Raw genomic sequence first — 22,461 nt, 5'->3', positions numbered from 1 at the left:
AGAACTCGTTATTTTCTCCCTTAATGGCATTTCGGCTAAATAAAGGCAAAAAGAGAAGTAGGGTTTGATTTCCAGTTATCAAAATTGACAAAGAATTATGTGATTTACTCTTGATATAATTGAAAAGAAAAGGCATATGTTCATGTATACATGCCAGTTCTGTGGGAATCAAACGTTCTGGGAACACAGAGATGAAGAAGACCTGGTCCCCCTTAGGGGACTCACATTCTAATGAGATGAACAGATGTAGAAGTATGTGCAAGGGGCCAGGAAGGACAAATATAAGCCAGATGTACAGGGCAGGACAGGACCAACATTGTGGGATAACAATGAGACAAAAGCCAAGGCACAGGCATAGCAGGCGTGAGTCTTGAGAGAAAGAAATTTGATGATGAAGAATTTCCCATGATACATTAAGATATAAGTGCTTTATCCCTAAGAGTTTAGTGATGATATATTGAGATTTGCTGTGTGGGTTTCAAATGGGTGAAAGACAAAATTGAAGTCATGGAGACTTATGAAACGAGTACTGCAGGAAAATATTTTTTAAAAGAAAGAGACGATTGTAGGAATGTAGGTAAGAAAGTATTGGACCCAAACTATAGGTGTGGCTTTGGTGCAGGAGAGGAGAAAATAGATTGAAAGGGATACTTCAAAAACAGAAAGGATGTAGTGATGTTAAGATATGACACGAGAAATAGAGAGACAGAGACGGTTCCCAGGTGGAGAGACTTTGCATGACGGTAGGGCAAGTTTGTGAGGGTACATGATATTTCACTTTTCTCCAAGTTAATTGTGAGGTATTTGAGATATCATTATAAAGACCAACAATGAAACTCAGTACATTTTCAGTTCCAAATAAATGATGTAGTATATGAGTCCTACTACTACTGGATAATCTAGCTCCAGTGGACTGCTCAGGTGTTGGTGTCTGAGCCTCAGGTATAGCTGCAGCAACAGCGGCAAAGATGGGCTTGAGGGCTTCTTCCATTCCATTATGAAGTCTATCTGAGGATATAATTTCCCATAGTAACAACTGCAATATAGTCACCCTTAATGAGTTGCTACGCTGTCTGTGGTATAAGAGCTAAAAGTCCTTGTCTTTGGCTCACCTGGTAACATCAAGCAGACTGAAATTATAACTTGAAGGTGTTTTTTCCAGAAGAGCTCCATGGCTCGTGTATGTGCATATACTCCTTATCAATAAACAGATGAATTGTTGAAACCCATAGCTTCTCATCCAACTCTTGCTACTGCCCTCCCAAATTTGGCTCTTAAACTTCTTTTCTGATGGCTTCTAATTCCTTACTACTTTCCCACTTCATTCAAACCTTTATCTCAAATCTTATGTCTTGCTCGATCCCTATTGACATATTTATTGAACAAATGATTCAAATGAATAAATAATTAACAAAAGCTACATTTATCTGGCTTAGGTTTCCTTAAATGCAGTGTTCCATTTATTTTCCTCATAACCAAATATTTCAGTGTCTTTCCATTGGATAGATTCAGAATTCAGATTCAGCAATTTTACCCTGAAATTTAAAGGCATTCCACAATCTTCTTCCCAGTTACCTTCTGAAACATCTGTTTCTGTACTTGTTCTTGCAAATGCTTCCATACAATCAAAGGATGTATTTGCTTTTCCCTGAACAAACCGCATGTTTTTCTCCAGAACCTCTGCTCTCATCATATTGTTTGGCTGAAGTGTCACACCACATCTTCCCTACTCTTCTGTATTCTCACCCGTTTATTGAGACCAGACTCTGATTCCACCTTCCTCATAGTTTCCTAATATGGTATTAGATGGCATGTTGTAGACGAATGCTGTCAGTTATTTCTTAAGTATTATTTTATCATGTTAAATACAGTTTTAATTCTAACTTTTCTTTTCAAAATTAATGACAGTATTTTTAATAAAATACATGTAATAAAAAGGTTAAAGGCATAATTATAGATACTGCTAGATTAATGTCAGGGATTCCCACAGACCATTTCTATGAGTGTACTTCAAAGAGGTATTTCCAAATTAGAGAATTAGGTCAACAGAGAAGGATGATTTGTTTGCTACTGTAAAGATATATGTTAACATTTCATTTAGTTGCTTTTAATGTATTTTATGATCCGAAAGACTATAATTTGATAGGAAAACCTTTCTGGTATTCTATAGTTGTAAAGAAAATGCGATTTACCTCAAGACACCAATATAATATGAACTATATTAGATTATTAAGGAGAGCATTACCTCAAAGTCAAAACCCTGACCATAACTCATAGAACTGCCACTATTGTAAGATGGAAATTGTTGATAGAAATGGACTAGACCAAGATATCTTCAAAGAGCCTGAAGAAGCAAAATGTTTATAAAGCAAATAATAGTAACTGCTACCACAACAAAACACTTATTGAGTGTTTATGAGGTGTCAGGCATTGTGCTAAGCACTGGCCTTGGATTATGTCACTTACTTCTGGAGATCGAGGTCAAAATATTATGACATTTGGCTTTAAACAAATGAACTTCTAGGTAGACCTGCTGTATATATAGACTTCACATCATTATCATCGTTGTCATCATCATCATCATCACAGTAACTTATATATAATATATCAGATACTTGGCTGAGTATTTTATATCAGTGATTTCATTTAATCCTTACAGTTGTCCCATTGGGTAACTACTAATATCTGACTGGAAATCAAAACTCTGAGAGGATACATTGCCCAAGATCTTTTTTTTATTTTTTATTTTTTTTTGAGATGGAGTCTCACTCTGTCACCCAGGCTGGAGTGCAGTGGCACAATCTCAGCTCGCTGCAAGTTCTGCCTCCCAGGTTCAAGCAATTCTCCTGCCTCAGCCTCCTGAGTAGCTGGGACTACAGGCGCCTGCCACCGTGCCTGGCTAATTTTTTGTATTTTTAGTAGAGACAGAGTTTCACCGTGTTAGCCAGGATGGTCTTGATCTCTCGACCTCGTGATCCACCCACCTCAGGCTCCCAAAGTGCTGGGATTACAGGCATGAGCCACCGAGCCCTGCTGCCCAAGATCATTCATTAGTGTCAGAGCTATGATTCAAACCCAGGCCTTACTTAAAGTCAATAATACCTATACACTTCATAGTTTATAGGTCAATCACAACTTACTGTAGTTTGCCTCCTCAAAGAAGAAAAGGGCAGCTTGTTGGGATGGCAGCATTCTAATAAATTCTACCCACTATCACATACCCAACAGCCAGAAAATGGCAAACCCTACTTCTTTCTCCCAAGTATATGAGACCTTCATAACGTGTAGATTTTATTAAGTAAAAATTCAAAGTTTGTGAAAGCTTGTGGAAGAGACCATACTTTATCCATAAAGGCAACACGATACCTAATAAATACTTTTTCTTGTCCCTTTATTTGAGATTAAATCCTCTATATTATTATGTATTACAAGGGTACAATTATATGTCACTTTGTGATTTTAAAATATCTATTACTAAATAATGGCACTTTAGTTAACCATGAGAGGATAAAGTAGCATTATCTGACAATGGACAGAACGAACCAATTACCAACTGGTCCCACCAACAAGAGAGAGATATGCTTCCTCCTGTTAAAAATATAGAAGTGTGACCAGTCAGAATGGCTACTATTAAAAAGTCAAAAAATAACAGATGCTGGCAAGGTTGTGGAGAAAAAGGAATGCTTATACAATATTGGTGGAAGTTTAAATTAGTTCAGCCATTGTGGAAGACAGTATGGAAATTCCTCAAAGACTTAAAGACAGAAATACCACTCAACCCAGCAATCCCATTATTGGGTATATACCCAAAGGAATATAAATCATTCTATTATAAAGACACACGCAGACATATATTCCTTGCAGCACTATTCCCAATAGCAAAGACATGGAATCAACCTAAATGTCCCTCAATGATAGACTGAGTAAAGACAATGTAGTACATATATACCATGGAATACTATGCAGCCATAAAAAAGGATGAGATCATGTTGTTTGCAGGGACATGGATGAAGCTGGAGTCCATTATCCTTAGCAAACTAACACAGGAACAGAAAACCAAACACCTCATGTTCTCACTTATAAGTGGGAGCTAAATAATGAGAACAAATGGTCACATAGAGGGGAACAACACACAATGGGGCCTTTCAGAAGGTGGAGGGTGGGAGGAGAGAGAGGATCAGGAAAAACAACTAATTGGTACTAGGCTTGACACCTGGGCCATGAAATAATCTGTGCAACAGCCCCCCACCCATGACACAAGTTTACCTATGTAACAAACCTACATTTGTACCCCTGAGCTTAAAAGTTAAAAATATATAGAAGTGTGATGTTAGCACAGGTTCTGATATTCATTCAGTCAGTCAGTTACCAGCCATGAGTATGTATGGGGCTCTGGGGTTACAGTCTTACAGAAGAAAGACAAAGGCCCTGACCTCAAGCATATTACATTTCAGTGAAAAATATCACATGTCCCCAAGTCTGCACATTTAGAAACAAGTTCTTAGATTATTTTCAGACTATAAGAGAACTTATCTGAAAATACATGACTCAATCATACAAAACATGCTGACTCTGGTGTACTACTAAGGAGATGTACAACAATGGTGTTTTCAATAAAATAACTGAAGTGAAAATGATGCTCTGAGTTAGGAGATTCCTCTAGCAGAGGTGTTAATGTGCTTCAGCTTATTAGAGGATTGTATCAAAGAAAGTTGAACTGACATTCACTTTTTTGTGTGTTTTGTGTCTTCTTTACGTTCCTTCCCCCAGTTATTTTCTGGATCTTTAAAGTGTCCCCTATTATTTTGACCACACATGCACTGTAATGCAAAGGACATGATATATTCAGCAGAATTACTTAATTAGGTTTTTGTAAGCAGTATGTGCCAAGTAGGCTAGGTTTGCTTTCTAGCCATAAAAATATGCCTGCGATGCATGCCGTGTTCCCGAGGAGGAAACACAGTGATTGATGTGATGATAAAACGATGAAGGGAAGGATAAAGCCAGAGAGAGAAAAGTCTCAAAAGGGAAATAAAGTAGGGTAGCAGCTGCCCTCATCTTAATTGAAGCATAAATTTCAGAAGCAGGATCTGAGGTTTAATTTCAAGCATACACTGACAGTTTGTGTGTGTGTGTGTGCGTGTGCACACTTGTGTGCATATGTGCACTGCTGTGATAAAAAACACACAAGCTCTTTTCATGCTTTGTATGAAGGGTTTTTAAGTCAGTTTTATAAAGGAAAAAGTTGCAAATGTATAAACGTATTGATTTTCATTGGAAGATGTTTATTTAGTCAGCATTTAACAGAGAATAACAGAATCCATGAAGGACAAGTGTTTCAGGCACTAGAGATACAATGGGCTAGAAACCACACATTTCTGCACTCATGGAGCTGAACGCTCTTAGTTTATCATTTCTTTCTGTACTTATCTTCCCTACTTCTACCGCACCCTTCGCCATAATCTTTAAATATATATATATATATATATATATATATAAATGGCTTCATTTTCACATTTAACACCACCATAGCTGTGCATGCAAAAACACTACAGTCTAGCCACTACTTATACATCCAGCCTCTTCTTGCATCCCTCCCGATATCCCAGTTTCAAGCTTTCCATTCCTCAAACATAACATTTATTTTTACATAATGGTGACTTTGTCAGACTGTACTCTGAGCCTCAAATACCTTCATACCAGTTTTCTATCATTAAAACTCCCTCCATTTGATTGCAGTGCAGCTGAAATGCCTCTTAAGCGCCATGCTTTTTAATATTTCTAACAGTTTTAACAGTCCTTCATCTTAATTTCTGGATAATTTTGCGTGGAATGTGTCATTAAAGCTCTCAGTTCATTTGTGCTGAAACGAGCTGTTCATATGGCTTGTTATTTGTTGTTATTTTTTCTTTGGTAAGTGTGAACTACTTGAGGACAGGGCAGTGAGGGTTGCTAATTTATTTCTGGCCACATGCTGTTTTACATGTGTTAGGCTTTTAAAAAGTGTTTACAGGGCAAATAAACATGCAGCCAGAAAGTATTTAACAGTCACATGAGAGTTTTCATGAGGGAATCAGCTGCCGCATTAAATTCTCAATATTTTATTTCAGAAGGTCTAAGAATGTGAAGAGCTGCACAGGTGAGAATGCCCACTGCTCTCTGCAGATAGCAAGGGATGTATTGCATACACAGGTGCTATTTAAGTGTTTTTCATGAATCACCTTGGGGAAGGCAAAGTCCATTAATGGGGCATACTATTATCAGGAATGTTTTCAGAGATCTCATCTTTTCTATCCTGTCTTTATAGCTTAATGTCACTTCTATGTATGAGCCTGTAGTAATGTAATCCTAAACTTGGCAAATCTTTAAAAAAATTCTTTAAGAATGAAAAATTGCTTCTAAGCTTAGAAACAGTACAAAGTTTTATAGCTTTGTTATAAACTTCTGAGAAACAGAATCAAGACACCTTGACACTCTTTCTACCTTACGGAGAAGCTAATATACATCACCATAAAATAATGTAACTGCCATTCATATAACAGAGAACAAAATAAATTTAAAACTAATGTAAACTATAAAACTATAATATATAAATTTTCTGTTCATTTTAAAACACTTAACCTTTAACTGTGAAAACATATTAATTCACTGTTAAATCTTTTATATTCCAGATGACACTTCTAATTCATATATTTGTATACAGAAAAGTGGAATGGACTATCTCTGTACATCCTGATTAGCAGGATTCACTTCAAAGGGCTATGTGAAGTTTTGTGTTATAATACTTGGATCAAAATTATTTGTCCATTTTCCCCATACTTATGACTTATACAGTTGAGAAAGATAAAGTATTCCAAAGAAAGAAAGTTCATATCTCACAAACAGGGGAGCTCTTCCTTTGTGACAAGACAATTATTAATTGCATTATCTTATGATTATTTACCTTCAAAACAGGCTTAATTTTATCTCCCTTTTTAAAAGTTTTTCTTTCTATACTTAATTTGAGCTAATATGTTATCAAAATCTAGGGCAATATTCAGGGTTTTGACCTCTAGGGGACTAAGTATTCCAACATTTGAATGGTTTAATTAGCTACTCTTGCACTGAAGCTTCTTCTCTCTCCAGTCTCTCCATTTTTGGAAGTAGTACCTCACTCTCCTGGGCACGCAGGCTGGGAACCAGGAAGCAGGGCAAAGAGGTATTCCCTCCACATTGTAATTCAAGAATGCCAGAAAATTGTCTTCTCTTTTCCTCATGCCCTTCATACAAATTCCTCCTGGTTCACTGAAACATGAAATTCCATCATTTATTGCAGGCTCACAGCCAGGAGAAGGGATGCCAGGAAGCCATGTACATGTCTTCCTTTCTAGTTTTGACCTGGTGCCAGGCACTCTGTTATTGACTCTCCATCATTCTTCTGCATTACACCTTTTTCTTAGTGAGGGAACCAAAGATCAGAGAAGTTAAGTAATCTTTTTAGGGTCACAAGGCAGATTGGTAGAAGATATGATAACTGAACCCAAGTTGGCTTGACTCCCAAATATGTGATTTAGCTACTATTCTAGGCTAATATTTACGTGGGCCTAGCACTGTATTAAGTATTTGTCTTACTAGATAACTTGTTTTCAGGGCAAATCAGTGGAGCACCTGATGAAAGTGCCCTACCCATATCAATTTACACCTCACCGCTGCAGTGCACTGGGCAAGACTTTGGACTGCCCGAGGTCATTCTCTGGCTCCTGCTCTCTCCAGCAACACTAATATGGCAGACTAAAAGTGTTACAGAAACACTGGGGTGCTCAGTCTAGCTCCTGCTCTCATCGCACAGAAAGCCAATCACTGATACAACAGTATTGCCAAGTAAGAAGACTTTAATCAGGTGCTGCAGCTGAGGAGATGGGAGCTCAGTCTGAAATCTATCTCCCGGATTGACTAAAATTAGAGGTTTATATAGCAGGGAAGGAATGTAACAATGTGTGAGAAAACAGGAACTGAGGAGGGGCAAGGAAGCAATCATGAGGAGTGAGGGGCCTGGCATCTCATTGTCTGGATGTGGGTATTTGGTGAGTGTCAGTTCTTTGATACTTTATTTTTTTTTTTCAGAGGCCTGAAGGTCATTTCCTGAGGAAGGAACTCAGAGAAGACAAATGTAAGTTTCAAGCTTTAAGATCAGAAGGGTCAATTTCTATGTTTATCTTAAAAACTATCCATGGGAATACTGGGTCGGTTTGGGAGAATTAACTCTCCCACCCCAATCCCAGCAGCCCTCAACCAATGACTGACGAGAATGGTGTATACAAGCTGCAGCTCCCTTGCCTCTTGTGAGGAAAAACCCTGCACTGACTCTCAGAATTATCCACTGGGATTAAACTCCAGTTGTCCACTTAATGACACTTTTGATAATACATCCTTTATCAGCTGTCCTTCTTACCCTGTCTCAGTTTCCAGTTTACCTATAGATATTTCCTGGCATCTTTTCCAAAATAATCTAATCTATTTGCACTTGAATCTTGGTGTTGGGGTTCCCAAAGTCTGCTTCTTTGGAACCCAAACTAAGGCTATCAGCATCATCTAAAATACAGATTTTCAGGAAGAGAAGGATTGGTGGACTTTGAGATCATCAGGCACTGAAGTGAACAGAAAAAGAGCTGGGCCACTCTCATTTGTTCCCAAATCATTACTACATCCACGTGTTCCTTAGTCCATCACTTATAGCTAGGGAGATGGTGTCACATGTTTGTCCGTGAACAGATACTATGCCAGTTCTAGGGAACAGGGATAATACAATGAACAAAATGGATACAATGCTCTGCCCTTATGGAAGTTATAGTCTAATAGCTGCCAAGAGATTTTTTAAAAAGAACCAAATGGATCTTCTAGAATGGAATAAGACATATCTGAAATGATTTTACAAATGTTATAGGCTTAACTGCAGGAGAAAGGATGAATGAATTTGAAGACAGATGAAAAGAAATCATTCGAGCTGAAGCAAATGGAGTAAAAATATATTTTTTAATGAACAGAGGCTCAGTAATTGTGGGACAACATCTGACATGTAATTAGAATATTAGAAGAAGAGAGAGAGAATGTGGCGGAATATTTACTTGAGGAAAATGATGGCAGAATTTCCAAATTTGAGAAAAAGTAATTTAACTTGTAGACCCAAGAAACTTGGCAAATTCCAAACAGGATAAATTTAAAGAAAATTACCATTAAGCAAGTCATCAGCAAACTGCTAAAAACCAGAGATAAAGCAGCCAAAGAAAAAAGACACATTGCCTATAGGAGAACAATTATCAGAAATAACCAAGCCAGAAGACAATGGAAAACCATCTTTAAAGTGCTTATAGGGTGAAGAAAGACCTGTCAACCTAGAATTTCATAACTAGTAAAAGTATCCTGAGTTATCCTGAACGAAGCCAAGTGAGTTATCTGCATCATTTGATCTGTGGAGGAACTTGTTTGGATAAGTTAGGCTACAACATGTGTCAGAGGGACTGCAGAGTATGATTGGGAGCCAGCCTGCCTGAGTCCAATTTCTGATTCCAGCTGTCACTAGCCAAGTGAACTTGGGCAAGTTCCTCAGTTTCTCTCTGCCTCACTTTCTCATCTCTAACATAAGGATAACAATAAGGTCCAACTCACATGGGTATTTCATGGATTAAGTGAATTATTTTATTTCCAACAGTCTGAGGATTTTCCCTGTATCTTTCTGTTGTTAATTTCTAGTGTAATGCCATTATGGTCCAAGAACATATTTTGTATAACTTCAATTCTTTTATCTTTATTTTTTAATTTTATTTTTGAGATGGAGCCTTGCTTTGTCGCCCAGGCTGGAGTGCAATGGCATGATCTCCGCTCACTGCAACCTCCACCTCCAGGGTTCAAGCGATTCTCCTGCCTCAGCCTCCTGAGTAGCTGGGATTACAGGTGCCTGCCACCATGCACAGCTAATTTTTGTATTTTTTAGTAGAGACGGGGTTTCACCATATTGGTCAGGCTTGTCTTGAACTCCTGATGTCAGGTGATCCACTGCCTTGGCCTCCCAAAATGCTAGGATTACAGGCGTAAGCCACCACGCCTGGCCTGATTTTTTTTTTTTTTTTTAGACGGAATCTTGCTCTGTCTCCCAGGCTGGAGTGCAGTGGCATGATCTTGGCTCATTGCAAGCTCTGCATCCCAGGTTCATGCCATTCTCTTGCCTCAGCCTCCTAATTTTCTTTTGCATTTTTAGTAGAGATGGGGTTTCACCGTGTTAGCCAAGATGGTCTCAATTTCCTGACCTCATGATCCACCTGCCTCAGCCTCCCAAAGTGCTGGGATTACAGGCTTGAGCCACCACATCTGGCTGGCCCTGATTTTTTAAAATTATTTTTATTTATTCTTTTTTTTATAGACAGGGTCTCACCTTGTCACCCAGGCTGGAATGCAGTGGTATTATCACAGGTCACTGTTACCTCAAACTCCTGGGCTCAAGCAATCCTCCCACCTCAGCCTCCTAAGTAGCTGGAACTACAAGCACACACCAACATTCCCAACTAATTTTAAAAAATTTTATAGAGATGAGGTCTCACTTTGTCGTCCAGGTTGATCTCAAATTCCTTGTCTCAAGTGATCCTCTCACCTTGACCTCCCAAAGCACTAAGATTACAGGTGTAAGCCACTGTACCCAGCCACAAATTCTTTTATTTTATTTTTTCTTATTTTTCTTTATTTCCTTTGATACACACTATCAACACACAAATTCTTTTAAATTGTAAATGTCTGTTTAATAACTCAGGATATAGTTTATCTTGGTAAATATTTCCTATGCAGTTGAAAAGAATGTAGATTTTGTTGTTGGGTGGAGAGTTCTATAAATATCAACTAGATCCAGTTGATTGATGGTATTGTTCAGTTCTTCTAAATCCTTACTGATTTTCTGTCTGCTGGTTGTAGTACTAAGAGAGGAATGTGAACATCTCCAAAAAAAAATTTTTTTTTAAGTTTTCCTTTCTAACTCTGAGGTTTTGACATATAACCCAATTTTATGGTAAATACTGAAATAAAAATAACTAGGATTAACTCTAAGACTTAAAGGTATAAGACTATGGAAGTCTATCCCAAAGTATTTTCGCTACAATTATGTGTTAGATGTCAATGCTAGGAAACATAGAATGGGGTTGCGCTTTCTTCTACTAATGTATGCTGTGTTTTGATGTCCCCTTCATTTACAGACTATCAGAAGTCTTCTAAATGTGAGTAATCCACTTTGCCACTAAACAGGACAAAAAAATTATACACCAGCTCAGTTCGTCAAACAAACATTACTGCCACGAGATTGGTAATCTACACTATTTCAAAAAAATTTTAAATTTGTAGCTATTTGGGTTTTATACTCTCATGATATCATCTTATATGCAAATAAGTCATTAGGGAATTGAAAATTAATGTTTATTAAACTTTAAAAGATTGTTTTCAAACACTTCAGAAGTTTTCATTTATATCCAAATAATTATGTCAGGCTATAATTTACTGACTGAGTTCCATTTACTTTATTTTCAGATAGTATGAAAGCTATATTTGTTAAAAGCTTAAGGTGTTCAAGCATTAGTGACATAGAATAATCTCCATCCATTGCTTTCTAAATAAAGGAATTTTACGTTCTTTTTTCTGTTTCTATACTTGAACTTAAAGAAAATCTTGCCTTGCAATGCATAACATTCAAAGAAACTGTTAAAGTCTAGATGGTCTTAGAGTCAGAAGACAAGAATACCTTGTAGTTTCTTCAGGTAATTATTGATAACAAATTTAATTGATGTTTTAGGGGAGGAAGCGAGTTAAAGAGAGAGATAAGATCTGACCAAAATATGGTTAATAGTTGAGAAGAGTTTCCAGCATGTAATAGACAAAGTAGATAAAAGAGTACTTGAATAAGAATGCAATATTTTATATCCTCAGAGCCAAAATAATATAGTTTGTCATTGTATCACCATCTTAAATAAATAATAGTTGAATAGACTTAGAATGATAAATACTTTCAAAGAAATAAAAGGCAGAACAATGGTATAATTTTCTGAATTGGAGTAACTTTGAAGCATATTTATAAGATCATATGCCATGAACTGATATTCACTTCTATGTTGTATAAAATATAAATACTTAACGGCAACACTTTCTCTTCTGCACCTTCAAAAGTACAACTTTTTATGCCATTAGAGTTCAGAACAGTAGCTTAAAGAGGAAATCTTTATAATACCGGCCTCTACAGTATTAATATGCCTGTATTATGTGTATCTTAAAATAGCTCCTTTCTCCTCTTACGAGTAAAGGGACTCAATTATTACTATATGCATTCTCCTAAATCCAAGGGAGCCCCATTCTTTAACAACCTGCTCAGTGGACTTAGAAAACAAATAGAAAAGCTATACTTTATTCATATATCTTGGCAGCACACTAAAGCCCTTAGAGCAAGTGATAAATGATCAGATGTCTCCCTCAAACCTTACCTGGTTTACTCTTTTGAAAAATCCAACCCTTGCTGTCTCCCACACAAAGCTCTTGGCCACTGGGTGAAATCCAAGCTGGGTAGTTGATCATGATAATTCCAGCGTGTCATGGGCAGCAGCATCTCTCAGAGTCCCACAAGCCAACTGCTTGAAACGAACCTGCAACAAACAAGATATTTCTCCGTTTTAATTGAAAAATAGTGAACTGTGTCCTAGGTCCAGGAGGCATCACAACTTAATAAGGGTATCATAAAGGAGTGTGTGAGGGACTATAAATGCCTCTCAAGATGCTGATAAACATTAAAACTGGAAGACTGAAGTCTATGTACTACAAAAGGTGTTTTTGCCAAGTGCATGTTCCTCTGCATGTTGTTATTGATCTACTAAGCCATCAGTTATTAATGAACATTATTGATATTAAAACTTATACATGCTATAGTATGTACCACCTCTTCTTCAGGTAGGTAACCAGTTGGGGTACTCAGAGAATTTTTCTACTTTACCTATAATATTCTCAGGGTAACTGGGCAATGGGTTGCAACAGGGCAACACCCATGAGCATTTAGAGCAAAATCCACAAGATTGCTGATCAAGGACAATTTCCATTGTGATTTCTGATGCTCCATTCAATGTCAACATTCCTTATATAAATGTTGGGTCACCTCTCTAGGATAATGTGTGAGAAACAACTTTGAGGGACATATGTAAGGTGTTGCAAATTGAGCAGCTACCATTATTGATACCAACATACAGACTGTAAGACAGTAACCAATGTAAATGCATCGTAGCCAGAGTCTGTACACAAAGGAATGACCAGACTCAAGAAAGTAATTAAACAGCTAATTTGGGGGCAATGTACCACATATTTAATGATTCAGTTGTTTATGTCCATGAGTAAATATGGCATTTAAACTTAATTAGCATGTTTGACTTTCATTCATACAGAGAAAACCTATGTATAATCAGTAACCTTTATTGGACTGTTACCTGACACATAAGCAACACTTCAATACACGATTAGGATGATACTAATGAACAAAATTGCTCATTGGTCTTCCCAGGATAGCTCTTAAAAACTATTAGATTTTTTATAACTATAACAACCATATTTAGTAAGACATATAGAGAAGCAAATTTATTACTGTTATTTTCTAAGTAGTGCACAGAAAGGGCTTAGAGGTTATTCTAAGTGTGTAGGGGGACTTGTGAATAACTACATTCTGAAAGTTCATAGACACAGGTGCAGAAACTGATTTTAACAAGCAACACAATAATAAATCCTCATGCACCTGTGATTAGAGCTGCGTGGATTCCCAGAAGTCAGTGTGCAGACTTTGTTAAAAGGCACAACAGTATGATATCCTATTATGCCATTTCAGCCAGAATGCTAAGATGACAAAGGGTTCAAGTTGAACACATGCCTTGCACTAGAATGCAGAACTTCAAAATAACTCCTTAAACAAAGAGGTGTGTATGTGACACTAAATGACCATACTGCAATTCAAAGCAGGAGCGTTATGTTGATGCTATTTGATACCCATAAATACCCACACCCCCTCAACACACACAAGTCTAAAAGTTTTGTATTTGTTGATCCAAGTTGTGGTACTTATTAACCTACAACCTTAGTCAACTTCTAGATGCAAACTGTTTTTATTCATGCCAATATTTTTTTTTACTTCCTATCTTCTCTGAAGATCTTCTGGAAATTATATAACTTATCTTATAAAACAAACCTGTTTTCATGAATGGTAAAGCCTTTTTGGTCTTTTGGCAACCATGAAGGATATTAAAAGAAGCTGTATACTAGTGGACCATATGACAGGGAAGAGTTTATAAACATAATTTCTAAGCTTCCAAACTGGCTTTTAAGTGAGAAATTTTTGAAAGCTACTTGCTTTGGAAGCACCCGTCTGTGACTTAGTGCCACTTCTCATACTTGGGTTCTGCCACTTATTATAAAAAAGTGAAAATAAGTCAGTATAACTACTTGCTTTATAAAATGGCTTTATTTTATTACACAGAAATGATGCTATTTCTCCCTCCTCAGAAGGGGTAAGTTTTGTGTATTTTCTTTTCAGCAGTGATGATTTTCTACTGATCTTTGTTCATTTATTTATTCATTAGCCCTCTTATTCATTCCACAAATTTTATTTGAGTACCTCTATGGTGCCAGGCATGGGATTTGGTGCTACAGGTACAAAACAAAAAGACATACATTCTCTTCATGAAAAGATTATCACTGATTCTATTCTGATTTAACATTTTCTTGTAACCAAGAAAGGCAGCAACATTACATCCAATCAAGATAATTAGCCTTACCTTATGAACAATCTGCTATGTGACCAGAGCTGGGAAATTTATGAGGTTTGTCAGTGAGTAAAGCACTACAGGCCAAGGGAAAATCTACAATATAGAAGGATCAATTCACATAGCTAATGCCTGTGAGGTTGTTATTCGATGTGATAGCTTTGTGTCACTCTCATATCTTCTTCCACAACCTCATGTAGCTGAGTTAAAATGAATCAGATAATCCAACCAATTAGGTTTTGATAGTACAATAACATCTACGGCATCAAACACAAGAGTCACTGCCTTCCAACTGTTGTGTAAGGAATCGCAATACAATCCTGTGTGCTCTGCATCACATCCAAGTTAACAGACTTTTGTGTGTGGGAGGTAGGGGGAGATGCTATTGCACAAGTTGCTTTACACAGTTTTTGTATGATTATTCCATTTGTTTTCTGTAAAAGGAGATACAAAATTAAATGCATGTATTCTCCTTGAAGAGAAGTCTATGAGGGGTCATAAGAAGTACCAATTCCATGACTTTGGTTTGAAACTATATCCTGTCACCAACTTTCATTATGAAAAAATACACTTCAAATAATTTTTCACTTATCTCTCTCCAAATATGTAATTAATGAGAATACAATTAAAACAAAAGGTAGGAATAATTATTATTTAAAATGCTCTTAGATAGTAAGTGACTTTTTAAAATAAAATCAATATGATTTCCAAAAGATTTATTTATTTTATGTTTTGAAACTGCTATTATGGGGATGTGTAGTATGAAAACAAGCTATTTTCTTCAATGCTTTCATTATTTTTGAGAAACTTATTCTTTTAAAAATGAATTCTGGGCTAGGTGCAGTGGCTCACACCTGTAATCCCAGCACTTAGGGAGCCTAAGGCGGGCAGATCACGAGGTCAAGAGATTGAAACCACCCTGCTCAACATGGTGAAACCCCACCTCTACTAAAAAAAAAAAAAAAAAAAAAACACACACACACACACACAATTATCTGGGAGTGGTGGTGCATGCCTGTAATCCCAGCTACTCAGGAAGCTGAGGCAGAAGAATCACTTGAAGGTGGGAGGCTGAGGTTGCAGTGAGCCAAGATCATGCCACTGCACTGCAGCCTGGGCAACAAGAGCAAAACTCTCTCTCTCAAAAAAAAAAAAAAAAATTGAGAATGAATATATTTTCCTGTATGTAAATTATACCTCAATAATGTTGATTTAAATGTTCTAAAATGAATTTTTGACAATATGCAAAGAGGTTCCAAATAGGGCCATGGTATACAGAAGTGATTGATAAATCACTGTTATACATTAATTTAAAGCAAAACAAGACCAAAATAAAATCTGGAAAACAAAGGAGAAGAAATTCTAACACGTACAAACCCTGTTTGCCTGTTTGGTGGTCTGGCCCTAAGTGCTCTGTGATTGAATTTTGGTATTCTTTGTCTTTCCTTATGCACACCACTACTACTACCCTTTTAGTTTACCTTATTGCTTTGAAGAAAGCTTTCCAAAGGATCCCCTTAGCACTTAGGCACTCATGTTATAGGCTATTGATTTGCACTTGTTGACAAGTTGTTTTTTATATGTTATCTCAGCTTCATCTTCCCCATGGAGACATGTCGCATAGCCCTCTAGGTGGCCAACAGAACTAGAAGAGTACTCAGCATTCAATGAGTTCAGTGCATTTGTTAAATGATTGCTTGCTCTTGGTATATTTTGCAAGCTTTGTGTCTAAGTCACTCATTTTCCCACACTAACACAGAGAATATAATAATCAAGAATGTACAAACAGGTAGATTATCAATAATCAAAGTTATGAGGCTTTCTACCTTAGAAATGTCAAATTTAGCCTTTTCTGTCAGTAATTTTATGGAAAGGGTAGGTTTGGCCATTTTTTATTCACAAAATTATTGCTTCTAAATTCTTTTTTTTAATTCATTTAGTCTGATGAAAAGGTCAAAAAGTACTTCTCAGCAGGCAGAGGTCATTAACAACCACCACTAATACTTGTAAATGTTGCTATCTATTTTATATGTAGTTTCTTTTTAATGGTCTCCTAAACTATGGGAAGTTTGTACTATAATAATGCCCACTTTATGGTGATGAAAATAAGAATCAGAAAGTTTAAGTTACTCACCCAAGGATATACAGCCTTTGAAAAATGGAGCTGTGATTTCAATGCAGTTAATTGATAGTGCTGTACTGTATTAACTCAATTAATAATAAGTTCCTAGAGATTGGATTCGAAAGATCCACTCAATTTATAGATGAAAAGCTTAGTCCCAGGGAAGTAAAGTGACATATTAGAGGCTACTCAGATCTCAATAGGGTCTGGATAAGCATTTAAACCCATGATGCTCCTGTCTTTCCAATACACCTCTTTCTTACCCAGCTTACTCAGCATGGTTTCCAAACAACTGTATAGATTTCCAATTCACTTGATTTTTTAAAAAAATGGTGTTTCTGGTAGGTTTTATTTCATAAAGAAGATACCAAAGCCAACAAACAAAATAACAGGATTTTGAGATACACAGTTTTAAATGAATTTAATTTTGAAAGCAAGAGAAGCCCTTTCTCTCTCTCATTTTTCTAATGAAAAAAAAAAAAAATCATAGACACAAAGAGAAGACTGTTGATAGACTATGACAAAACCCCTGATTAGATTAAAGTATGAATAGCACATCAGTGTTTTGCTGATGACCATTTTGTATGTGTAGCTACATTATTAGTATTCACAAGCTGGAAATAATCTTGCAAAATACTCATTTTATATCATTTTCATTTCAGAACCCAGCAGGAAGCCCTTCAAGTGACATAAAGCAAGATCTAAGGTAATGTTGTCAATCACTGAGAACGCAGTGCCTGATACTCAAACACAATTCTCAATGTTTTGGTCTTTGCTCAAAGATGCCTAATTCTGAATTTATTATGATCTAGAAACTTTACCAATTAAAATAGGCCACATTCTTGTTTTCATTTTCTTAAAACGAGGCATCAATTTGTCACATTCCCAGATTTTCCAGTTGAAACTTGCCTCTGTCCTTTTTCCTTCCTTTCCTTAGTGTTTGTATCCCGTCCCCCCTCCTTTCTTCTTTCTTCCTTTTCTTCCTCCATTGTCTTTTTTCTTCCTCTCTTCCATCCCTCTTTCCCTTCCTTTTCACCTTCTTCATTCCAATAATATTTAAATATGTGTTAAGTTCTATGCAATATGCTGGTCTCAGAGGACAAGGCAAGACACTTAGTTCCTGCTCAAGTATTGCTTGTAGTCTAGTAGTGTGTGAACAAAGAAGTAAACCAACAAATTCTGGAAGAAGAGTAGAGGTCCAACCTGCATTGAACATGTCAGAACATGTCAGCTTTGAGTAGAAAATAATTCATAAATTGATCTTGATCGGTTTGGCTTGGCCTGGTCAACTTAGAACTCACAAACAAAATATAATTATCATCAGGCAGTTTCCAAATACTTCACATACTCTGAGTTTTCTACAATCTAGAGAGGGATCTTGTAAATTCTCAAAGCTCACAAACTGGAATGCCTCAGAGTCAAGTGTATCTCTTAAATATAAATATAGTGTGGCTGACTTTGACAAGGAGCCAGAGAGCCACCAATGATGAGCTGAAGAAAGTAAGCTTAGCCTAAGGATATTACAAACAACATTTGAAACATCATTTTGCCAGAAAGAACACATTTTTGGACTGGTTTTTGTCCTTGGCCACCAGTTTGAGATCCTCCTTTATAACTATTGAGGAGTCACCACCCACTGCTCTCTAGATATAGTATAGGTCCTGTTTCCACTGCCTTCGGCACAATCCATGACAGGTTAAAAAAACAACAACAACAACAACAAAACAAACAAACAAACCAGAAACTTCTCCCTGGAAATCCTTTCTAGTGGGGAAAAAACAAAAACAACTTCTGAAATAGCTCATCAAAATTATGAGAGTGTTGCTGATTCATTAATTCTGGGGCATTGTCCAAGAACAATGGACAATAAATGTGCTTTCTAACACAATAAATGCTCTGTATGTCATTTGTCTTATCAATTTGCTTTTGATTTCCCATATCAAGAATAAAGCCAGGTGAACCCATTTCTTTCTCTATTTCTAATTGTCCAAGAACAATGCCCCAGAATTAATGAATCACCACGTCTGGAGTGAGACTGGAGATTCTGAAGATGACACTTCCCTAGATTACACTTAGACACACTCATGTTTAAGAACTATTCTTCTACAACAAAGTCATTTTTTAATTTTTTCAGTATTTTTCCACAACTTTTAATGAAAAATATTTATTTGTCTTTGAGTTTCAGATAGCCTATTTTGGGGGAAAAATGATTCTTCCATGAATTGCATAAAGTGAGAAATGGTCTTTCAATTCTACACAAGAATATCATCCCTAAGACACATAATCATCAGATTTCCCAAGGTCTAAATGAAAGAAAGAATGTTAAAGACAGCTAGAAAGAAAGGGCAGGTCACCTACAAATGAGACCCAATCAGGCTAACTGTGGACCTCTCAGCTGAAACCCTATAAGTGAGAAGAGATGGGCGGCCTATATTCAACATTCTTAAAGAAAAAATCTTCAACCAAGAATTCTATGTCCAGTCAAACTAAGCTTCCTCAGTGAAGGAGAAATAAAATTCTTTTCAGATAAGCAAATATAGAGGGAGTTCCTTACCACCAAACCTACCTTATAAGAGATCTTGAAAGGAGCACTAAATGTAGAAAGGAAAGACTTACCAGCTAAGACAAAAACACACTTAAACACACAGACCAGTGTCCCTATAAAGTAGCCATACAAACAAGTCAATGGAATCAAGTTTTTGTTGGTGTAAGGCAGACTGTGCCTAAAATGGGAAATAAGAAATGATGGAGGGTAAGTGGTCTCATCAGGACTTACGTTTCATGAAGAAGAAACTATCATCTCTCTATATAACCACCCTCAAGAACAGTGCCACCACATGAGTTTGACAGCAATACCATTTCCTGATGGGATGCAGTTAGCATATTTGAGACATACAACCCCTTTTAGGCTGGGATCAGTGGCTCACACCTTTAATCCCAGCATTTTGGGAGGCCAAGGCAGGTGGATTACTTGAGTTTAGGAGTTCGAGATCAGCCTGGGCAACATGGCGAAACCCTATCTCTATAAAAAATTAGCCAGGCCTGGTGGCACATGCGTGTTGTCCCAGCCACTCAGGAGGCTGAGTTGGGAGGATCACCTGAACCCAGGAAGTTGAGGCTGTAGTGAGCCCTGATCACACCACTGTACTTCAACCTGGGCAACTGAGTGAGAACTTGTCTCAAAAAAAAAAAAAAAATTATAACCCCTTTCAGCAGGGTCATGGTAGTAGGGATGAATCAAAAGTAACACCATATTCTAAAGAAGAGAGATGGGAAAATAGTATTTGGTAAGTACACATTGAGAATTAGTGTGTCACATTGTACACTTTACATACATGTTCTCGTTTAATCTTCATAAAAAACCTGGGGACAGGTACTACTTCCATTTTGCAATCGAAAGGCATGGGGTCAGAAAAGATAAGTAACTTGCCTAAGGTCTAAAAGATATAAGGGAGAATTAAGATTTAAACTTATGACTTGTTAATTGTATAGGTCCTACGCTTTCTAACACAATAAATGCTCTGTATGTCATTTGTCTTATCAATTTGCTTTTGATTTCCCACATCAAGAATAAAGCCAGGTGAACCCATTTCTTTCTCTGTTTCTAATACTTCCTTCCCCTAAACACTATATTCCACTTTATCCCAATATCAGGTATATAGAGACAAAATACAAGAGAGACAATGTCATGGACAGCTTGTGTGTGTATGTGTGTGAATATTTTATTTTTTTGTTTTTATTTTGACTTTCCATAAACCAACATGCTCCTCTTCCTACTAATTCTCTGATTTTTATTAGGAAGTTGTTGCTGAGGATAGTCTTGGAGGGAAAGAAAGGCCTTCTTTCTACTGCAGCCTGGGAATGAGAGTGGGTTGGAAGTGACCTAACTCAACTAACATGACCTAAATATGAAAGCATGAGGGAGTGACACAAAGATTTTCTAAACTGTAGTTATATATAAAATTGACCCTTAAACAACATGTGGATTAGGAGCACCAACATCCTTGTGCAGTTGAAAATTTGTGTACAATATTTGACTCCCCCAAAACTTAACTACTAGCAGCCTACTCTTGATCGGAAGCCTTATTGGTAACATAATGTGCTCTATTTATTAAATACTGTAATCCTACAATAAATTAATCTAAAGAAAAGAAAATGTTATTAAGCAAACCATGAGGAAGAAAAATATATTTACTCTTTATTAAGTGGAAGTGGGTTATCATAAAGGTCTTCATCTTCATTGTCTTCATGTTGAGTAGGCTAAGGAGGAGGAAGGGAAAGGGTTGGTCTTGCTGTCTCAGGGGTGGCAGAGGAGGAAGAGGTAGAGGAGATGGGAGAGGAGGCAGGAGAACCAACACACTGGGCATAACTTTTACTGACAAAAATCCACATGTAAGTGGACCCAAGCAGTTCAAACCTGTGTTGTTCAAGGGTCACCTGTGTATGTGTGTGTATGTACATATATATTTACATTATACACACATTTTTAAGGATAGAACCATAACAATGACAGCTAAAGCACTACGTTTTCCTGCAATATGATCTAGGTGTACAAGCTTCTTTATTCCTGTCCATATGCCTGTTTTGTGAGATGTGAATCTCCTTCTGATGAATTCTTTTTCTGCTTATGACAGCCAGAGTCATTTTCCAATATTTATAACAAAAAATCCTTACTGATACAGAAATTTGTTCTTTGAAAATTTTAAATAATTAAAAAATTTAAAATTTATATATAAAATGCATAATTTTAAAAATATACTTCACCTGGCAGATAAATAGCTACATATGTATAATTTGCATAATTAATTACATTATATACATGTATACTGATTTATAAATATATACATGATATGTATATATATGTAATTAATTATTGTACAATTTACATAGAGTGAAACATAAGATTTTATGTATACACTCGGATCAGTTTTAATAAATCAGTATATCCCTGAATCCAACACTTCAATCAGGATATAGAATATTTCTGCACCCCAGAAAACTTCCTCATATCTCTTCCTGTCAATACACACATTTCACAGGCAATTAGTATTCTGGCTTTAAAATATTTGTTTCATCTGTTCTTGAACTTTATATAAATGGAATTATATAGTACACACATTTGTATAAGTCTTTTGTTGGATATATGTTTTCATTTCCCTTGGATAAATACCTAAAAGTAAACTTGCTGGGTCTTAGTTTAGATCTATGTTTAACTATATTAGAAATTTTACCCAAACAATTCAAATTAATAGAAACCCTACTGGCACCCAGCTCAGGGACTAACTGAAAGTAGCATGGAGTATGTCAAAGAGAATAACAAAAAATAAAACATGAAAAACAAAATGTGAATAAATAAATTGTAGCTGAGGTTATAATGCCTCTAGTAAAGTTAGCAATAAGATGTAAAGTCTTTATCAGTTATTTTAGAAAATACCTTAATTCTATTACTTATCAATGTTCTAGGAGGAATTTGGCAAATGACTTGAAGATATAATGGAATAGCCAGAGCAACTTTACAATAAAGATACATTAAATTGAAAG

The 22,461-nt window shown here is 36.5% G+C and overlaps 1 protein-coding gene and 1 long non-coding RNA gene across 11 annotated transcripts in view; both read right to left on the bottom strand.

Annotated features, from left to right (window-relative positions):
* LINGO2 (leucine rich repeat and Ig domain containing 2) overlaps window positions 1-12,629 on the bottom strand; it is a 329,220-nt gene extending 316,591 nt beyond the window's left edge. The window contains exon 1 of the mRNA XM_074017355.1: window positions 12,489-12,629. The gene's annotated coding sequence lies outside the window, so the exon portion shown is untranslated. The remainder of the gene's footprint in view (window positions 1-12,488) is intronic.
* LOC141406893 (uncharacterized) overlaps window positions 12,621-22,461 on the bottom strand; it is a 934,563-nt gene continuing 924,722 nt past the window's right edge. For all 10 annotated transcript variants that reach the window (XR_012424656.1, XR_012424652.1, XR_012424654.1 and 7 more), the window contains one exon: window positions 12,621-12,647. This is a non-coding gene — a long non-coding RNA (uncharacterized lncRNA). The remainder of the gene's footprint in view (window positions 12,648-22,461) is intronic.

This window comes from Macaca fascicularis, chromosome 15 (genome assembly GCF_037993035.2).
Source record: "Macaca fascicularis isolate 582-1 chromosome 15, T2T-MFA8v1.1".
Lineage (NCBI taxonomy): Eukaryota > Metazoa > Chordata > Mammalia > Primates > Cercopithecidae > Macaca > Macaca fascicularis.
This window is presented reverse-complemented; position numbering and strand designations above follow the sequence as displayed.